This window comes from Drosophila persimilis, unplaced genomic scaffold, assembly GCF_003286085.1.
Source record: "Drosophila persimilis strain 14011-0111.01,24,50 unplaced genomic scaffold, DperRS2 tig00000124-arrow-pilon, whole genome shotgun sequence".
NCBI classification, from domain to species: domain Eukaryota; kingdom Metazoa; phylum Arthropoda; class Insecta; order Diptera; family Drosophilidae; genus Drosophila; species Drosophila persimilis.
This window is the reverse complement of record NW_020825294.1, coordinates 8,032,443-8,053,738: the sequence shown is the minus strand read 5'-3', so window position 1 is coordinate 8,053,738 and position 21,296 is coordinate 8,032,443.

Below are 21,296 nucleotides of genomic sequence, written 5' to 3'. Positions count from 1 at the left end.
TTCATTAATTTTTTAAGAACTTTTTTGTGTCCGTCCAAGAGCTTAAAATATAATTTATTAAATGTGTTTCCTTCATTAACTGACAATCGGAACAATAGCATATTTCTTTTGCCGGACTTGCCGGAATTTCGGCACAGCTTTAACTTTTCACTTTATTGTTGTATTAAGAGCTTTTCCAACGCGATTTTCAAAAGAAAAATAATTGTATGCAATAAAATCATACATTTTCTATAAGATTGTCTAATAATTATAGGCGTGATTTTAGTAAATTATTTTTAACAATTTTTTTAAACGAAAAATGGTCTAAAATTTGTCGCACAAGAAAAGGTGGGTACAATACCTCATAATATTTATTTAATTAAATTATTATTAAAATGTAATATATTAAATTATTATTCATATTTAATATAGCGGGTTGAGTTTTGAAAATTGTGGAACCTATTCATATTAAATTATTACTAATATTTTATATATTAAATTTTTTGTATATTAAAATTCAATTTTTATTAGCATTAAATTATTATTAATATTTAATATATTAAATTTTTTGTATATTAAATTATTTGTATATTACATTTTTATTATCATTAAATTATTATTAATATTTAATATATTACATTTTTTGTATATTAAATTTTTATTAGCATTCAATTATTTTTAATATTTAATATATTACATTTTTTGTATATTAAATTATTTGTATATTACATTTTTAAGCATTAAATTATTTTTATTTTGAAAATCACGATGGAAATTATCATTATTATTATTAATATTTATTATATATTATATCATATTATTATATATTAGTATATATTATATTATTACATAATAAATATTTATTATATTATTATTATTATTAAATATTCAAACAATTCTGTCTAACGACGGCCTCTAAAAGTTTTGGCATGGAATTGATCAGGTTTTTTTCATTTTTTAACCAAAGCCCACCCGTTTTTTTATAATGTTTTTGAAAAAATTAATAAATAGCTTCTAAAAACGTGTCCTAGAAACCACAAACTTTCTTGTTATTTTACCAATGAATCAATCTATACAAAAAATCTATACATTTCATATAAATCGGTACTTTGGTTAAAAGGATAAATCGGTTTGACTTTTGGAAACTGCTGAACCTATTCCGTTGGGCGACACTGTAAGTCTGCTTTCCTAACCATCGGTCCAAGACATCCCTGAACATTTGTTCAACTGAATTTATATCTGGAGATTGTGGTGGCTGTGGTATCCTCGAAACCTTTTGAACAGGCCTTCTTTGCCCAACAAATCGGTTCCAAAGAAGCCTTAATTATACTCAAATATATCTTAAGAGGTGCCAGAATACCCCTATCAAATATTATAGTCAATATTATTTAAGGCAACACATGAGTGCCCCAACCAATGCCATAATATCCCCACCGATATACCAAAATTAGCCCTGACTGATTCCGATACCCCACTATATCCCGATTTATATTCCACGGTCGACAAGAGAAAATAAAGCAAATTAATAAAACTAAAACCAAGTACTGCGCCACAATTATTAGTCTATAAATATATATGTATATGCTCAGGTGTGGCACAACTTTCTCCAGCCACTGTCTCTACACACTTCTGGCGGACAAGGAGAAAAACAAAAGCAGATCAACAGCTTTGCAGCTGCAACACAGTCTTCATGCCACGTTCCCCATTCAAGTGTCGATTTTTTCTCCCATTTTTTTCTGTTTGAGTGTGTGTGTGTTTTTTTTCCCCCCTACTTAAGCTGAGGGTATATAAATATTCTATATACCCGTGCCCGTGCCCGTAGCCGTGCCCGTACATGTCCGGGGCAATCCGCTTAACTGTAACTGGAACTCGAGCACAAATTGCATTTGGCGACCCTCAACACGGCGCCCACTCCAGTCTCCCTCTCCCCGATAGAACTATGGAGCTATGAGAAGCCCTTGGCTCTAGTAAACGTCATTGAATTCGCGGGAAGGATGGCGGGGGGGCGCGCATTTATTTGCCATTTTTCAAATGGAACTTTCGCAGAGTTTATTGAAAACTACACTCAGTTTAATTGAAAGGCGAACGGAAGACTTTAAAGTGGGGGAACACCTCGTCGCCGGCCCGCTCTCTCAAAGTTGAAAAGTCTGGGCCTCAATCCCTTGGAGAACGGGTTGAAGGGGAGGAAAAGCCAAGGGGGGGGGGGCTGTAAATGGCACACAAAGTGGTTTATTGGAAACTTTTTGCCCGGCACTTAGTTTTCAATTATGAAAATTTGCATTACGCTTTCGCCAAGTGAAATATTGATTGTGATTTTCGCCCCAAAAAGGAGTTTCCTCGCTCCTCGCTCTCTCAATTACTTAATGGCAGGACGAAAGACCGGGGACACTTTTGGGGCAGATTAAACAATTCCCGGGCCGGCGCTGCACTGCACTGAGGCCCCCCTCTTGACCCTCCCCTCCCCCCGATTAGTGACAGTTGAGCTGCAGGAAAACCTGCCATTCAGGCTCCGGCGATGATGTTTTCATTCGACTTTCCACTCCGCCGGAACGCAGCTCCTGCTCTTGTCATCTGCCAGCAAGTCAGGCGTTCATTTCTGGGTTTATAAAGCGCTCACTCGGGCCAAACTAATCACAGACCGAGCAGGGCTTTAAAGAGCGGCAGAGATATTTAAAGATTCATTTCCAAATTGATTTCCCAGGGCCCCGGCGCATACGGCGGAGGCAAAAGAAGAACATTTAAAATAAACATTTCTTCCATTCCATATCTTTGGCAGGTATTTTATCTGGCTCTCGGCGACACAAAGGCCAAAGCGAACCAAGGGAAACAGGGCAAAAAACAAGTTAACGCTGATTGCACAAAGACGCCGGGATTTGTAGCCCGGCCCGGGCCCGGGCCCAGGAAAAAGTTAAGCAAAACACGAAATGAGGAGAGGAGGAGTGGAGGAGAGGAGGAGGAGCTTCCTGCACCTGTATCTGTGTGTGCTGCGGATGGATTAACAAAATTAGCGCACCAGAGGTTGGGGCATGCCCCCCAACCCCCGCCGTTCGATATGCCTGCCTCCGGCAAGGACTCAGCAAGGAGCACTCAACACTCGCCGGCAAATTGCCGGAAGTTTCTGGCGATTAAAGCCCCATTATCGATGTGAATTATTTCAACGTTGATTTCACACGCTCTTTCTCTATCTTTCGCTGTCTCTTTGTGTATCTTTCTATCTTTCCCGTTCTTCTTTTTGTATCTTCGGCTCATTCCCGCTCTTCTTTTTGTATCTTTCCCTCTCTCTTCTTTTTGTATATTTCCCTCTCTTCTTTTTGTGTCTTTCTATCCTTCCCTTTCTTCTATTGTATCTTTCGCTCATTCCCGCTCTTCTTTTTGTATCTTTCGCTCATTTCTTTGCTTCCTTTTGTATCTTTCTATCCTTCCCTTTCTTCTTTTGTATCTTTATATCTTTCCCTCACTTCTTTTTGTATCTTTCTATCCTTCCCTCTCTTCTTTTTGAATCTTTCGCCCATTCCCGCTCTTCTTTTTGTATCTTTCGCTCATTTCTTTGCTTCCTTTTGTATCTTTCTATCCTTCCCTTTCTTCTTTTGTATCTTTTTATCTTTCCCTCACTTCTTTTTGTATCTTTAGCTCATTCCCTCTCTTCTTTTTGTATCTTTCGCTCATTCTCGCTCTTCTTTTGTATCTTTCCATCTTTCCATTTCTTCTTTTTGTATCTTTCTATCCTTCCCTCTCTTCTTTTGAATCTTTCGCTCATTCCCTCTCTTCTTTTTGTATCATTCGCTCATTCCCGCTCTTCTTTTTGTATCTTTCCCTCTCTCTCTTTTTGTAATTTTCTCCCATTCCCTCTCTTCTTTTTGTATCTTTCTCCCATTCCCTTTCTTCTTTTTGTATCTTTCTATCTTTCCCTCTCTTCTTTTTGTATCTTTAGCTCATTCCCGCTCTTCTTTTTGTATCTTTCTATCCTTCCCTTTCTTCTTTTGTATCTTTCTATCTTTCCCATTCATATTTTTGTATTTTTCCCTCTCTCTTCTTTTTGTATCTTTCTATATTTCCCTTTCTTCTTTTTGTATCTTTCTAACTTTCCCTTTCTTCTTTCTGTATGTTTCGCTCATTCCCGCTCTTCTTTTTGTATCTTTCGCTCATTTCTTCGCTTCTTTTTGTATCTTTCTATCTTTCCTTTTCTTCTTTTTGTATCTTTAGCTCATTCCCGCTCTTCTTTTTGTATCTTTCGCTCATTCCCGCTCTTCTTTTTGTACCTTTCGCTCATTCCCCTCTTCATTATGTATCTTTCTCGCATTCCCGCTCTTCTTTTTGTATCTTTCGCTCATTTCCCTCTTCTTTTTGTATCTTTTTCGCATTCCCGCTCTTCTTTTTGTATCTTTCGGTCATTCTTGCTCTTCTCTTTGTATCTTTCGGTCATTCCCGCTCTTCTTTTTGTATCTTTCGCTCATTCCCGCTCTTCTTTTTGTATCTTTCGCTCTCTCTTCTTTTTGTATCTTTCTATCCTTCCCGCTCTTCTTTTTGTATCTTTCTATCCTTTCCTCTCTTCTTTTTGTATCTTTCGCTCATTCCCGCTCTTCTTTTTGTATCTTTCTATCGTTCCTTCACTTCTTTTTGTATCTTTCGCTCATTCCCGCTCTTCTTTTTGTATCTTTCTATCCCTCCCTCTCTTCTTTTGTATCTTTCTATCTTTCCCTTTCTTCTTTTTGTATCTTTCGCTCTTTCCCCCACTTCTTTTTGTATCTTTCGCTCATTCCCGCTCTTCTTTTTGTATCTTTAGCTCATTCTAGCTCTTCTTTTGGTATCGTTCTCCCATTCCCTCTCTCTCTTCTGTTTATATCCTTCTCTCTCCACCTCTTGGCAATCAATTTGTTTTGGGGAGACCTTAAAAAGTAATTGCCAAACATTTGTCCGCAAACAGAAAGGAAGTTTCAAATAGAGTAACGACTGCTCCACTCTCAGGTAAGGCCAAGCAGCAAAAGGAAGGAGAAACACGAGCTGCGACGGAGAGGGAGAGGGAGGGGGGGGGGGGGGGGGGGGGGGGGGGGGGAGGGGAGTGAAAGTTCCCGAGTCCAGAAACTGCGACAGAAACTTTCCGCGAAAAACTTGAAATTCAAATTAAACTTTCTCTAGGGGGATGGGGGGAGGGTGGAGATTTTTTTGTATTTTTATGATTTGTTACCACCTCTGCCGCCCTCCGGGCAGCCCCCACATTTATCATAACTTTCATTTCAACTACTTTTCAGCTTGGGGCTTAAATTTAAACGGGGATCGACGGCCGGGGCAGCCAATTGGCCAACCGCCAAGTCAAAGGCTGGCTTCGGCCGCCTTTTGTAAATATTTAATTAGTTCAATTCGGAATTCACATGCCAGCCGCAAAATTGATTGACTTCAAGGGGTCTCTGGGGGGGAGCTAATTAGCCCGGCCCAGACAAGGTGCAGGGGATTAAAGCAGCGTCTCAGCCGAGGCTCACCGGACTTAATTGAAGGGTTAAAAGTCTTGGTTTCCCCGAAAACTGGTTGCTGAGTCGAATAACTGGCCCTTAAAGCCCCTGAAAGGCGGGAATTCCCTGGTCTGCTGCTATTCTGCCTCTTTCTGGGCAAAAATCTAGACACATACTCGATAAATCCTTCGACAAAGCAAATAAAATATATTGTATAATATATGGAAACCATTTGAATCGCCTTATCGCCTGGGCCTGGCCAGTGCATTTATTATTTAAATGACTTATTGACAAACAGTTTGGCAAATTGGCAATTGCCGCGATAATGTCAAACAAATGAAATACATGCGGAATTTGTGATATGCATAATTCATGGCAATTGGGGCAGAATCTGGTTGAATCATATTTCAGCCGCAGACAAAATTCCAATTAACACAACGAAAGGCAGTGGAAAATCGAGAATCGAGTTGCGAGAACAAGAACAATGTTGCAACAAAGTGTGGCATCGGGTAAGCCATCCACGTCGCTGTTGTGCAGCAGAGGGGGGGATCTATCAACATGCAACATCCCATTGCTGTGGCACGAAGAGAGCATAAAATCAATTTTGATATTTTTCAAATAAAAATCATATAAAGTTTTGCTTTCCCCCCCTCCCCCTGTCTCTGATGTTTACAAAACGGAAATGCCCGTAAAAGTATGCTATAAAAATTGTATAGCCCCTTCTCCACGCAGGAAGCATTCGCTTCGCCAAAAGTTGAGCGTAAATAATTCCGATGCTTTGGTAAGGCAACAGAACAGGTGCTGGAATGGATCTAAACTCTTTCCTGCCCGCCAACTGGTGCTTGAGAGACCCTCAAAACCTCTGCCAAAAACTCCTATTATCCTTGGCATCGAACATGTCAGAGTAAACTTTTGACAGTTTGCTAAATTACGCGACATTAACTTAATGGAGTTCTATATATATATATATATATATTTGGCAGACATTTGGCAGCTGCAAAGGCAGCAAAAACTACTACAAACAGGATGTGTGTGCAATACAATATATTTTCGTATAGCCTTTGCCGAATGCCTGGCCGTTTCTTGGCAGCTGTGGGGTCCTCTGGCTGAGGGCACAGGCCAGGCGCTGACATAGGCAAGAAAAAAGGGGCACGAGCTGATACCCTTTCGAGGTCGTGGTTTCCCCGATGAATCTGGGCCTCCAAAGGGGGGGCCCAGTAGTCGCCAGAGCTCCTCGTATTTGCATTCCCCCCGCGTTTGGTGGTAGAAAGCGTATTAAAAATCTGGAAAAGAGGCAATGTCAGGCCCATATAAGTATATGCTATAGATATATGTGCCTGTGTGCCCCTCTGTGTGCCCCTCTGTGTGCCCCTCTGTGTGCCTCTGTGTCTGCCTCTGTGCGCCTGCTGGGGACCTACAAAAAAAAATGCATGTGCAGCAGAAATTAGTGGAAGCATCGACAAGCCCCACTGCTGCTGGTGCTCGTGTCTGGCTGACTGCTTCTGGGCTGCTGCTGCTTATGCTGCGTTAAGCAATGACACACACACACACGCCCCTCTCCCCCACCCCTCCCCGCACCCTCTCCGCCCTCGTATATCACTCAATGTTATGGTTATCAGCAAGTGTTGTTGTTGCCGTTGCTGCCACTTCCGGGCTCCCCCTTCCCCCCGCCCCCCCCTCCTCCACCCAGCAGACACTTGAATTTGCCAACAATGCACGATGCCGTTAACACTGCGCATTGTTGCTTCTGTAGTTCTTGTTGTCGCTGCAAGTTGTCAAAGTTGCCTCTGCTGCAAGTTGCCATCCATAAATTCTAACATTAATAGCCTGTGGGGCGGCGGGGGAGGGGGCGGGGCGGCGTTGCGGTGCTTCCCCTTTCATGTAAATGTCAGACAGCCCTGCCCCCCTCCCCTTTTGATTGCGGTTGCAATTGCAGACATTTTTTACTTTTGTAAACATATTTTTTATATACAATTTATTTACTTTCCCAAACAGAAAACACACTCGTCGCCGCCCCCCTTCCCCCCCCCCCCCCCCCCCCCTCCCTCACTCCTTTCACTGGCACAAAATCCAATTTGAAAGAACGAGCGATGGGTTTATTTTAAGTAGTTTTTGCAGCAAATTCCCTCAAGCATTTTGGGGGGCCTGGGGAGGGGGGGGAGGACCTGCTCGTTTGCTTCAGAGAACATTAAAATTCAATACACAGTCAAACATAAATTCGATAACTTTGAGTTCACTCAACGGAGCGGGCGAGCAACATGTTTTATTCGGGTCCAAGCCACGTGCGTGAGGAGCCACATCCTTTTTGGGGGGGTCGAACCTTGAGATACCCATTGGATATGGCCTATCGAGAGTTGAGAAAAGAGTGGCCTTAAAGGCCCCTGAAAAGCAGGCCCCCCCGTTCCCCTCCCACTCCCCCGGACAGCCCATAAAAAGAAGTATTTAGCCAATCCAGATAGTCTCCAATTTGCATATTTCTTTATGGGGCTGGGAATAGTTTGCTTTCTGGATTGCCAACATTTGTTCGAAACCCATAATCCCCATCGGCGGAGCGGAGAGGAGCCTGAAAGGTGTGCGAGAGTGTGACGCATACAAATTCAATAGAGCAACATGCCCCAGGACACCCCCCCCCCCCCCCCCCCCCCCTGCCACAGCCGCAAAGGCGAAATAATAAAATAAAACTTTATTGACACAAACATAAAACTCCCAAATGGACGTGTCGCTCGCACACACACACACACACACACACACACACACGGAGAACATGTCCATGGGAGGCATTGGGGGGGGGGGGGGGGGGGGGTTGGGGGAGGGGGACTCCTCGATAGACAAATTTATGCATGTGCAAATATTGTAGCCATTTGATAAAAACATATTGACAAACATTTGCCGAATTGTGCAACAGTCGGTGCAAAAAAAATTGCAAAAAATAAACCATTGATGCCACACAATGCGGAGGTGCCACAAAGTGTTGACAATAAGTCCAGTCCGTTCGGTGTGTGGCATGTGGCAACAAATGTATTGCAGGCCAAATTGCAGGGGTCACGGATCTCGAATGGCCTGGCCGGAGAGTGCTGCGAGTGCTGGTGCCCCTTTCGACGATAATCTCCAGCACAAACCCCAGAAATGGTCACTTATTTCATTTAAGAATTTCAGTAATCCGCATATCATAAAAGAACACGCAAGGCGATTCTCTTATTTTCTTTTTTTTACCCTAAGATACCAAGGATCGCAGGGGTATGATGTGTTTGTGTGGGATTTGGTGGGAAGCCAAAGAGAACAGCAGGGACTGTAGAGATAACAGAGAAACTAACAGAGCAAGCAGGTGAGCCAGCAATAGAGCAAGCAAGAAATCAAGTAACAGAGCAAACAACAGAGGCAGCCACAGAGCAAGCAACAGAGACAGTAACAGAGCAAGCAGGAGAGCAAGCAACAGATCAAGTAACAGAGCAATCCACAGACCAATTAACAGAGCAAATACCGGAGAAAATAACAGATCAAGCCAGAGAGATCAAGTGGCAGAGTAAAAAACAGAAATAGTAACAGAGCAATGTTGGCAAGCAAGAGATTAAGCAAGAGAGAAATCAACAGAGACAGTAACAGAGCAAGTAACAGAGCAAGTATCAGAGCAAGCAGTAAAGCAAACAACAGAGCAAGCTGCAAGCCCCAGAGCAATTAACAGAGCAAGCAACCGAGACAGTAACAGTGCAAGCAAGAGATCAAGTAGCAGAACAAGCCACAGAGACAGTTACAGAGCAAGCAGGTGAGCAAGCCACAGAGCAATTAACAGAGCAAGTGCCAGAGCAAATAACAGAGATGGTAACAGAGCAAGTAACATAGCTAGCAGGAGAGCAATCAACAGCCCAAGCCACAGAGCCAGTAACAGAGAAAGAGAGACTAGAAGCAGCCGTCGAACAAAGAGAGTAGAGAACCCAGCCTCAACGATCGAAGCCGAGTAATTCGTTGCCGAAGCTTCACTCAAGCCACACGCTTAAAACTTAAAGCTCAGCGACGAATCATGCATTATATTCATAAATAAAGACTAAATATAATATAAACTAGCGTCCTGGATTCCCGGAAAACCCGGGGCCATATACTTTTGAATTTAAAAGCCAGGAAGAAGGCGGAAGTTGAGAATAAAAGGATTACCACGTCCCTTTATTATCGAGCTTCGGTTTTGAGTGACTCTTCCTCAGCGAATTAAGAGAGCAATCCAGGCGCTCTCTCAGAGAACGGCTGGAGCCTTGAACTAGCGATGGCACTATCGGTATGCGCCTACCACAATAGATAATCGAAGCCCAGTATTTTGCAGCATGAAAGCCCACCTTTGGAGGCTTTAAAAGAAAAAAGTGTTAATCCTATCCCCAGGAAAAAAAGAGATACTATCCATTATCTATAGACACCAAAAACGGTTCCGACTAGCAGGTATCCCAAGGTCGAAAGTGCCTTGAAAACGTTTTTGCCTGTTTCTCGCTTTCTCTTCTTTTTTGGGGGCAAAAGTTTTTCTGTTTAAGCCTGGTCCCACTCTGGCAGCGTCTGCTGGCTCATTTAACGAAACAATTAAAACGGCTTATGCACTAAACTGGGAAGCACACATTTATGCGACAGAACGGCAAAATGGGGGCAGGGGGCTGGGAGGGGGGAGTGGCACCCAAAACGAGCAGAATTTGCATTTGCCGCCTAATAGAACTTTAATTGTTTCGCAAAATGATTCAGTTGCCGCTTAAAACCGCTTAAAACGAAACGAAAAGTTAAGTGGGCGAAAGAGCAAGGGGTAGGGGTGGGGGTAGGGGGAGGGGGAGCAGCCCAGCCCGTAAGATATGCAAGTTTATTTGCCATAATAAGCAAATAGGCAGAACCCCCGGCCCCAACGACAGCCCAGATACTCGCAACAATGAATTCCGAGTGCAACAGACTCCTCCGAGACATACGCCGACGCCCGACACGTTATTGGCCCGATAAGGCGAACAGGCACGTTCCGTCGAGAGCCAGCTGGCTTTTCCCACTTCCTTGAACGTCTGCACGGAGAGAAAAGGTGGAGTATATCGTAGAGGCAATACTGAAGGGGAAAAACTAAGGCTGGAAGCAGATTCAATCAACATTTTTCCTCTGTGGTGGGATAGCCCCTATCCCTAGTTTATATTAATAATCCATGAATGTACGACCACGGAAAAAGCATGGAGATCGACGCTCGATCCTTCTGAATGTCGCCTCAGAGAAAGAAAGTCGTGTCCGGGGAAATAAACATATAAAACATCTAGGAAGTAACTTTATTTCCCTCACACCTCCTTCCATGGTCCTAAACAAAGCCGTGGTCCATGATTGAACCATAGAAATAGGCCTTGGGGAGTGGTATCTATGTATAGCTGGTTCAGGGGTGTTCACCCTTGATTGTTTATGGTACAAATATGCAGCAGGCAATGGGTTGTATCTATGAATAAGAATAATAACCCATAGGATATCTGGTAGACCTCAATAAACTTCAAAAACTCTATATAAACCGCACATTTTGACAAAATAGAACCGAAAACGGGAGCCGGAAAGCCGGAACAGCGATCTACAACCGTTCTAGGGTTTCAGCAGCTCCGGTGGGCCGAAAGAAACCTTTGTCCAAACCAAAATCCTAGGCGCTGAGCGTCTTATAGGCCCACTGGTCGAGACTGTGATCAGTAGGAACCTTTTTGATCAGGGGGGATACAAATTGGCTTCACTTTTTAAGCCCCAGAAGCTGCAGTTCCCCGAAGTTCTGGCTTCACTAGAAACTAGAACTAAATATGGCTGAATATATGCTAAATATATACTAAATATAAGCATGAATATTTCAGGGGTTCCAGGCTTGGACGGCCACTGCCTGTAGCGCCTATTGTCCACCCTCTTTTCTTCTAAAACTCTCTTCTTTATCTTCAATAATATATGTATACCAATATTCACTGATCATTTGCTCATTCGCCATCCAAATCTTTGCTCTTCTAGTTCAAATGAATCTTAATTTTCATCATAATGCAGTTTAAGCCGCGCCTCATGCAGCAGTGCCCCTCGGCCGCTTGTGTGGCCTGCCCTTCCTTTAACCTTTTTTACCATGTTTTTCTCTCAGTTTATATTTGTCGCAGGAAACGTGAGAGATATTTAGATTCCTAGGCAAATATTTCGCATGTGAAACCATTAGATTGAACAGCCGGGATCGGCCACAAAGATGAGCAGGGGGGACGGGGACGGGGACGAGTGTGAGTATTTGTAGGTTGCATTATGGCATTCCTGCCGCAGGAGCAGCAGCAGCCACTAATAAAAGCCCCTGCGAAAGGGGGGTGGGGGGGCGACGAACGGCAGGGGGCATCTAAGGCCATTGAACTTGGGCCTATGCTGGGGCACTCCTTTCGCCAGGCCAGCCTGCCAGTCCGCTGAATGAATGTCCTTTTGGTGCCGGGTTTTTCTTTTTTTTTTTGTGCGCCTGTGAAAATATTTTCAAAGTCTTAACCTCACTGTCTGAGCAATCATAAATCAAATGCCACTGCGCCGTGCTACCTTTTGTTGCTTGAGTGCTTCCACAGATACACACACACACACAGCAGCACACACACACACACACGCACCACAACACACACATATTTACAAGCTGTCGTCATTTTATTTATGGATCGCAACGTTCTCTCTCTCTGACATACAAGCATGAAAATAAATAAAGCACAAGGCATCCCCCCCTCATCCCCCCCCCCCCCCCCCCCCCACACACACACATACACCTCTCTCACACACACACACACACATTCCAGTGCATAAAGTTTTGTGTCCATCAACACAGAACTCCTATCGATGGGCTTTGTGTTTTTCCGGCTGCTTGGGGGCTAGTGGGGGGCGGTGGGGAACCCAAGGGAAAATACAAGGAAATGTCTGTTCTCCAAGGAATTTTTTAAAGCTTGCCGGAGCCCCGCTAGAGAGTCCCAAGCTCCCAAAGAATTGAATACAAAAAATGTTCGAAAAAAACCCAAAATCTCTTGGATAAATTCCGGCAAAAAAGGTTTTCTCCCGCTAGATTGGCCATTGCTTTGTACACTATTGGCCACAGCAAATATGGGATATAGTGGGCTATATCTAGGCAATATCAGGGGTCTATTTCCAAGGGGGTTACTCCATAGAACTCGTGAGGCTCCGCAGCAAAAAAGACCGCAACAGACGTGGATAAATAAATAAAAATTGACAAATTTATGGCCCAGACACAGACAGGACACGGGCTTTCGGGGACTACGGCTGATTGAAGCCGACGTTCGCCTGCCGGGGGGCTGCCAAGGAACAGCAAATCAGAGGGAAATTCTATTCATAATATTGCGGCAGTCGCTACTTTTTGCCAGTCAGAATTGGGAATATTTCAGTTTTCCCTGCAGCTGCGTGACCCGCAATGTGACGCAAAAATGTGTCACGTTTCAATGCCTGCCCACGCGGTTTTAACGCAATTAGCCACAACAAATTACCATCATCAACTGCAGCAACATAATCACCATCATCATCATCATCATCATGCTCTTCATGAGCATCCTCATCATCAGCCGCTGGTCGTGCAACTGGCACGTGAAACATGCGACTTTGGTTACACGGAATGTCCGTCCGTCCGTCCCTCCGTCCGTCCGGCAGAAGTCCGTTAACCTGGCCACGGTCCATGGTCGGTCCAGGCCGGGCTCGGAGAGGTATGTTATGTGTGCGTAGAGCATTTGTGGCACAATGAACTGACAAGTGTAATTATATTGTTGCGTGGGGCGGGGCAGGGCGGGGCAGGGCGGGGCGGGGCGGGGAGGGGCGGGTCCTGCCCAACCGCCGATTGTAGGCTCACGTACATGTGCGAGAATGCGAGTGGAAAGGCACTGCGAGGCCGAAGAAGTTCTCCTCTGAATTCCCCAGCATCTCTGGAGGCCGTTGTGCTCCTACATTCTGCCGCCCAAGAACCCCTCGAAATGTATTACCAGAGGCCGTGGTTCTGCTATTCAGTGGAGAATTATGTGTTTTAGATGTGTTTTTGGGCAGGAAATGCGGATCGTCAAGGGGAATAAAGCATCGCCGTAAATATCGTCAGGGATATTTAAATAATATTAATAAAATATATAATATTTTTAACACATTTTTCGTTTAAAATATTTTATAAAATAATGCAATAAAGTAAATTAAAAAATTGTCCAGCTTCAATTATTTTTTATAAAAATATTTTGAATATAAAATTTCACTTAATAAATTCAATTTTCTTTTAATATATAAATTTAACTAATACTAAATAATTTATAGTATTAATTAAAGGTTATAAATAAATTTTATAAATTTAATAATAAGTTTAATAATAATTTAGAAAATAAATGTATGTATACAATTTAACTAATACTGAATAATTTATAGTATTATTTAAATTTAATAATAATAATAATTTAATAATAAAATAATTTAATAAATACATTTATTTATTACATTTAACTAATACTAAATAGTTCATAGCATTAAATAATTGATAATAATTGAATTTAATTATTAAAATAAAATTTAATTTATTAAGTAAAATTTTAAATTCAAAATATTTTTTATTTTAAGTATGTATTATTAGGGCAACCGCGACTCCTGCACTAACTTAGGCAATACTCTTTAATATTGCTATTTCTAAATTTCTTTAATTATATAAATTATATTATATAATATATTAGAATATTATATATTCTTTAATTATAAATTATAAATATTTTTAAAATAAATATAAATTCATACAAAAAATTCAAATAAATTCTTCAATAAATTTATAATACAATTTTTAAGCCAAAATAAATCTTGAAAAAATGCATAGAAGCGATTAATAAAAAAAATTTTTTACACAAATTAAAAAATAATAAAATTATAAATTATTTATCGGAAAAGCTCTTAAAACTGAAAAGTTATGGCTGTGCCAATACTTAAGGCCGGCACTATACATATATGTAAGAAGGCTGTGCTGTCGGTACACTCGCGTCCCCCATCCCGATAGCGAGAGAGCAGATCTGTAGAGCGCGAGAGCAGATCGTAAAAGAGAGCCGTCAAGCGCCCGAGAGAGGACTCTCAATTATGAAGTTTTTAGTCGTCGTGTGAATAAGTTGTCTCATCAATTGTTAAAGTAGTTACCCAACATTCATTACATTACATTACATTCATACATATATATATTTTATATGTTTCAAAATGTCTAGAGGTTCGATTCAGAACAGCCGCATGTACCTCTGAAGTCTCTAATCTTCATACTCTGCTTCACGGCCACTCAAAGCCCCAACATCTCTCCAAAGGTTGCCCATTCGTAGCTTCCCCTTCCAATTAGGAGGTTTAGTGGGTGGCAATCGGTGCTAAATGTTTAGTGAATCCCCAACCACTGGGGACAACGGTAGATTAGTCCACCTGCCAAAAGTTGGAGCCAAGTCGGAGTCATTTGTGGGGTTCTTTATTGATATGGCAGCACGAGAGACTACTAATTATGTACAGTGGATTCACTTAAAGGCCTCACTGCGAACAGGAAGTATTCTACATATAAAGAAATCAAGGAAATGGCACAATTCGCTTCATTATTCAATGGGGCAGGTAAATGGAGGATGGAGACCAAACCAATCACGAAAATTACTTATGCAAGGGCAAGGGGTATACCCTCGAAGGGGTATATTAGAATTGTGTTGGGTGTAACACCCAGAAGGAAGCATTTCCGACCCTATAAAGTATATATATTCATGATCAGCATCAATCCCAGAGTCGATAGAGCCATGTCTATCTGCCCGCCCGTCCCTCCCTTTGGTTTCCACCGGTCTTTGTCTTTCCTTACACCGAACAAAACCAACAAAACTCTGCCATTATATCTGGAGTAGGTGGCACATACCTAAAGTACTTTGTAATTCTGAAAATAAACCTCTTTCCTACCTCATGCAGTGAGCACCGCCTGGGAAGAGAGAGAGTAACGGCCGGTGTGGCCTGGAAACAGCCAGAATATTTGTCAAGAGTCCAGGAATATCTTATTCAAAGTCACTTACTCGCACGATTACTTAGATACCAAGCAAAAGCAATTCAAAATGTTCTTTGATTGAAATATAATATTTGATTTGGTTTTCCATTCATTTTGCATTTTCCATTTTCCAATTTTCATAGATTCTATTTAAAGTTTAACCGCAGAGACATGCCTCGACTTGAGATTCAATTGATTATTTCAATAAAAGTCAAGATATTTATTTGGCAAATCATTTGGCAAAAATCAAACCAAGCCAAGAGAATAGTTTGTGGTTAGAAGAATGCCATTTTTAGTGTCTAAAAGAACAAAACAATATTTTGACATGGAATCCAGGCATGCCCTCGCTCTGCCACGCCCTCGAGAGGGGCAACAAAGAGGGGCACTTTAAGTGAAACTAAACAGCCATGCAAGTGACGTTGTCGGATTGCGGTGGCAAGGGGGGGAGCTGAAAAGGGCTATAAATGTTGCATGGGCGAGGGTCCTGGGCATCCTGGGCATCCTGGCCACGGCTGGGTAATACAAATTAAAATTAATGATGCCATGGGCAGGGGCCTGCTCGCATAAAAACTACTTTACATGCGGCAACACGAAGAAGATCCCCCTGTGATGTCGCAAGGGCTAAGCTGTCCCACCTGGGCGCCAGTAAAGGAGTGGAGCAGGGGGGCAGGGCAGGGACTGTGGGGGATGCCGGTCACCTAATTTAATGCTAAAATTGCCATCTCGTTGTCTCTGCTCCTTCCCCATGGTGCGCCCTGGTGTTGGAGTTTATTTTTCTTGGTCTTTGAAATAATATTGCATATGCCAAGGCGCCACTGGCTGAATGTTTGCGGGGCGGAAAAGGGGTGTAAAACACACACACACACACACAAGAACAGAGCAGGAAAGGCCTGGCTAAAATATGTTTATGTAGGGGGCGGTGGGCTGTGGGCGGTGGGCGGTGGGGAAACCACTTCAATTTATTCTCTGACCAACATATGGCCAAAGCCCGGGTCCTTGCTGTGCATTCGGGGTATATTGGACAGGTGAAACAAGCCTGAATAAATGATACAGTTTCGCTTTTATATGCACAAAAATGGGATTACTAGTTTATGGTTTAATGCTTGTTTGACATTTGCAACACATTCACGGATGACACTTTAGTTGGCCCAATTAAATATAGTAAATATTTAATTTATATAAATTAGACGACGGGCTTAAATGGCGCTTTCAAAGGCAATTATGGCCAGGGGAAGTGTGTTGGAGAATGGAGCGAGAGCTCAGGATTATGAGCAGGATATCCACCCTTTTCTAAACCGATTATCTAATGGAGAAAGTATCTAACTGAGTTCGAAAGACTGGCTTTAAGGCATCTCCTGGCCACTTCCATTGGTCTTTTGGCTTAAGGGGTTAAAACCCCGTCGAATCCTTTCATTTTCCGGCTTATTGCTGGTCTCTCTCTAACTGGCAAACGGGGACCAGAACAAGTTAAAAAGTATACACCCCCGCCCCGCCCCCAGGAGCCATTTAGCACGGACATGGGGCTGCAACATTGTTTCCGGTTTGTTGTTGCCATTTTTGGATTTTGTTTGGTTTCGGTTTTGCTTTCGGTTTCGGGGTTTTTTATTAACACAAAAAGGTGTCCGTGTCCGCTTGGGTTAGTTGTCTCTGGAAAGCGTTTTAGTGCCGTTTCACTGTTGATTATTGTTTTCGAAGCAAGCATTTTCTTTTCATCAGCATTTCAATTAGGTTTCGAAAGCGTGGACGTGGCCGCAAAAACCTTTTACACGCCCCAATGACCAATGACCGCCTTGGCAGCTGCTTTGGCACTGCGACAAAGTAAATTAATCCATTAGAGTGGGCGGCGGGGAAGTTTGGCTTCCGCTTTTCACTGGTTTTTAATTTTTATTTTTCTTTTTTTCAGCCTGACGTGACTTGGCTTCACTGCAGTGCCCTGGCAGGAGGTGGCAGGGGGCGGGGGACGGGAGGCAGGGGGGTGGGGGCAAGTCCATCTTCAACAGCTTACACTTCAATTAAGTTTTCTCTCCTTCGGCCATTTGCCGCAGAGCTGACTTCTTCGCCTGCAATTTGGCAGCAATTATTGAAGCTTTGCCAATGGCAAGAGTCAGGTCAGAGAGTGCTCCAGGAAGGCAACAAAAAGGAAGGAGAGTACAGTTAGAGAGCCATCTCACACAATATAAATAAATTGCAGGCGAGGCCAAACGAGGACATGGGAATTTTTGCACTTGCCGAGGCCACACGTGGCAATGGTGGGGGCGGGTCGGGGGGGGATATGTGTACATATTAATATTCCCCATAATTATTGCTGTATGGCTCGTACATATTTAACCATTGGCAGTGGTTTGGGGTCAAGCCAACTCCCCGGGCGGCTAACAATTTGAGGCTAATTTCGTTTGCCAAACGTGAAATAAATATTCAACGTCTTGCATATTAAATACGCAGACACAGTGGTTCATAGAATATACATATTCCTATGTTTTATACATATTTATGGGAATATTTAATATTTAATGTTTAGTAAATGCCACACCCCTTGGATTCTAGGTTTGACGACATGTCGCGACGCGTCGCTAGCTTTTGCCGATCGTTGCACACACAACCGCACGAGGCCGAACCGCCAGCCACCTTCGTGTTTCTGGCGCAGGCGGAGCCACGCTTTGCCATCTCTCTGTCGTTCGTACTCTGCCGATCGTTTCTCCCGCCACCACACAAGGCCATACCGCCAGCCTCCTTCGTGTTTCTGGCGCAGCCGAAGTGACGCTTTGCCGTCTCTCTGTCGTTTTTAATCTCGTCGCCGGCTCTCTGTCGGCTACGTTGAACTTTTATTTATTGATGCTCTTCTTCGCCAAGAGATGGCATCATCGCTGCTCTTCGTTTTCACTCGTCGTTTTCTAGGATCATAGTTGTTGCTTGGTTTTGGCGTACAGCAACACACATACAGTGCCGGACCTAAGTGTTGGCACAGCAATTCATTTAACTGCTGTTTTAAGAGCTTTTCCATTTAAACATAATTTAATAAATGACTTTGATCCCATAACAGAAATAATATAACTACAAATTCAATTTAAATACTCAAAAAGAGATAGTTTTTTACTTTATTTGTATTATTGGGAGCCTAAGAATTTTAAGGGCATTAATATAAAAGAAAAAACTCAAAAAACCACAAAATACATCAACTTTACTTCCGCTTCTAATAACTGAATTTTTTTCTTAACAATGTGGATTTTTCCTGTGGAATATATAGAACCTTTAAAATTCCAATAAGTATTGTTTTAAAGCGATGCGACTTTTGATGAAATCTTGAAAAAATACACCTAAATTCCACAAAATCTCCTACGATCCCACTCGAAATTTCACTTAACCACTCATCACCCTTCGACCACTGTGCATAGAGAGGGTATTATGGATATGTACGAGTACATATGCATAAATAATACAAAATATAAATATGACCCGAGCTGCGACCGTGTTGACAGCACGAAAGAACAAGACAACGGTATGTATGCCCTCTCTCTTCCTCCCTCTCTCTCTCTTGAGAGACGAGTGTGTGTGGCACATTATGCAAATTATTTGCACGAGTTTTCAATTTTGGTAAAATGCTTTGGGGCATTATTAAGCCAAGAAGCAGAGTAGCAGCACAAAGACGCTGCAGGAGGATGGGAAGAAATATGATTAAAGTCGTATTTTGGGGCACTGAAAAAGGGGCAAATCCTCCAGAGAGAGAGAGAGAGAGACTCGTGTCATCTCTGGCCAAGGACCGACTCCAAACAAAGCCAAATTGAGTTATGCCCAAGGGGACTTCATGTGTGCCCTGTTGTCACACAGTTATGGAAATAAGCCGAGTCCAGATGGCCAGCAGACTGAGATTAGGAGGAGTCCTCTATCATATATCAGCTCTATCCTGGATTGCTTTAATAACAACGCTGCCGCTCCCTTGGAAGCCCCTCTCTGGAGTTTTAAGTAAACACAGCAGAACCCGAAATTCCACAGGCAACAACTTATTCACTTCTTGTTTTCCTCCACAAAATGGCCACGGAAAATAAACTGCGGGCAAAGGATACGGATGCGGATGCGGATGATTCCGGCTGGTGTGTGTTTTCCAGTCTGGCCAGACTTCTGCCTTCTCGGCAGCCAAATGAGCTCCTGATAGCAAACTGAAAAATTCCCTTTATGCTGCTGGGTCCCTGCTCCCGTCTACCGCAGAAATAACAAAATTTCGTGCGGCTTGCTGCAAGGATTTCCCAGCGCCCGGCAAGGAGTTTGTGCGGTCGGTCATTACTGAAGAATTGCAAGCCAGAAAATTTGTGGGCCGACAACTTTTAAGAGTTCAGAGTGAAGTTTAATAATGTGGCTAGGGCCAAGGACCTACCTACATATATACAGAAATGTGTATGTACACCTTTTTACACCCGATACTAAAAAAGGGCCTCAGCACAGCGGGCATCGCAATCCTTTTTTGATGGAATTCACAAAGTACGGCCAATGATCGCTTTGGAAACATCTAATAGCTGCCAGACCAGGGAATTTTTCGTGAGGATGTATCCCAGATTGCAATCGACTATGAAGCACCTCCTACCACCCCCCGATTTGAGCCTTGCTCTCAGGAGCCGCGAATGCGATTATGGGAAGGGGAAGCTGCTCTGATGGAGAGTCTCAAACCCATGGCTCAAGTGCAAGAAAGGGAGGCAATGGAACAAAACATATTTTAAATTTAGACACACAAAGAAAATATTATGCAAAAAAATAATTAATAAAAATAATAAGTATGAAAAAAGTACAATCAGTAAAGAAAAACATAATTTATTCGTATATTTTCTCACTTACCGATAATTTTGTTCTGTTACATTCATTACCGCACAGAAACCGCAAACGAAACGTACAAATTTTAGGCATATTTATTTAAGGTGAGGCACTAGAGGGCGTAAGTCCACACGACACAAGAGAAAGTCAGATCAACACTATTGGGCATGCCCCACCCTATCATGAACTTCACTTGGAACGAGAACACTCATTTTTTGCTATTCCATTCTTCACTGCATCCCACGACTGCGAGTGGGAGTGAGAAAGGGACAAAACTTGACGCATTTTCAAGCACGCACACACACACACACATTACTGGAAGTCAGGTGATCAAAAAATAGCCACACAACGAAAAAATAAAACCCTTTAGGTTTTCACACATAAAAAAAAAGAAATTATGCAAAATAAATATGTTTAGCTACATATTTATCAAATATCTATAGACAAATCACAAATTGCCGCACTTTTCCTTCGTCGGGCTGCATTTTTGCCGCAATTTTGTCACTTTTGCGCCCCTGCCCTTTATTCACCAATTTTCTTGCGCAAAAACACACTTTTTTATAAATTCACTGCATCACCACACTAAAGATTACTTCCCACGCCTTTTGCGACATTTTTCCCGATGGATTTTTCACCATTTTCCCAATTTTCACGGAATAAAACGCGGAGCTGACTTCCGAGCGCGCGCTTTGACCAGGTGAAAAAATGAAAGTGAGAGCGATGCAATTGCGCTCATTCTTTGGTCTCCTGCTCTTCTTCTTCTATTTTCTCTCTCACAAAAAAAGCAAAGACGCTCTTGACTCAGCTTCGAGTCATTGCACTGTTAAAAAATGAGAGAAGAGGAAGAGGAAACGCTGTTCGCCACCCCCCCCCTTCAGGTCTTCAAATTAATAAACCTTTTCTTTGCTGATGATCTCATCAATGCACAGGCCATCTCACCCCACCCCACCCGTCTAGAGCATAAGCTAAAGCAACTGCAAGCACACACGCACACACTGCAGAAGCAAAAAGAGAGCGCTAATGCTCTCACCTATTACGTTTCGTTCACCCACGAGTGACCGAATGCTGCGACAAATTTGAGTGGGAGA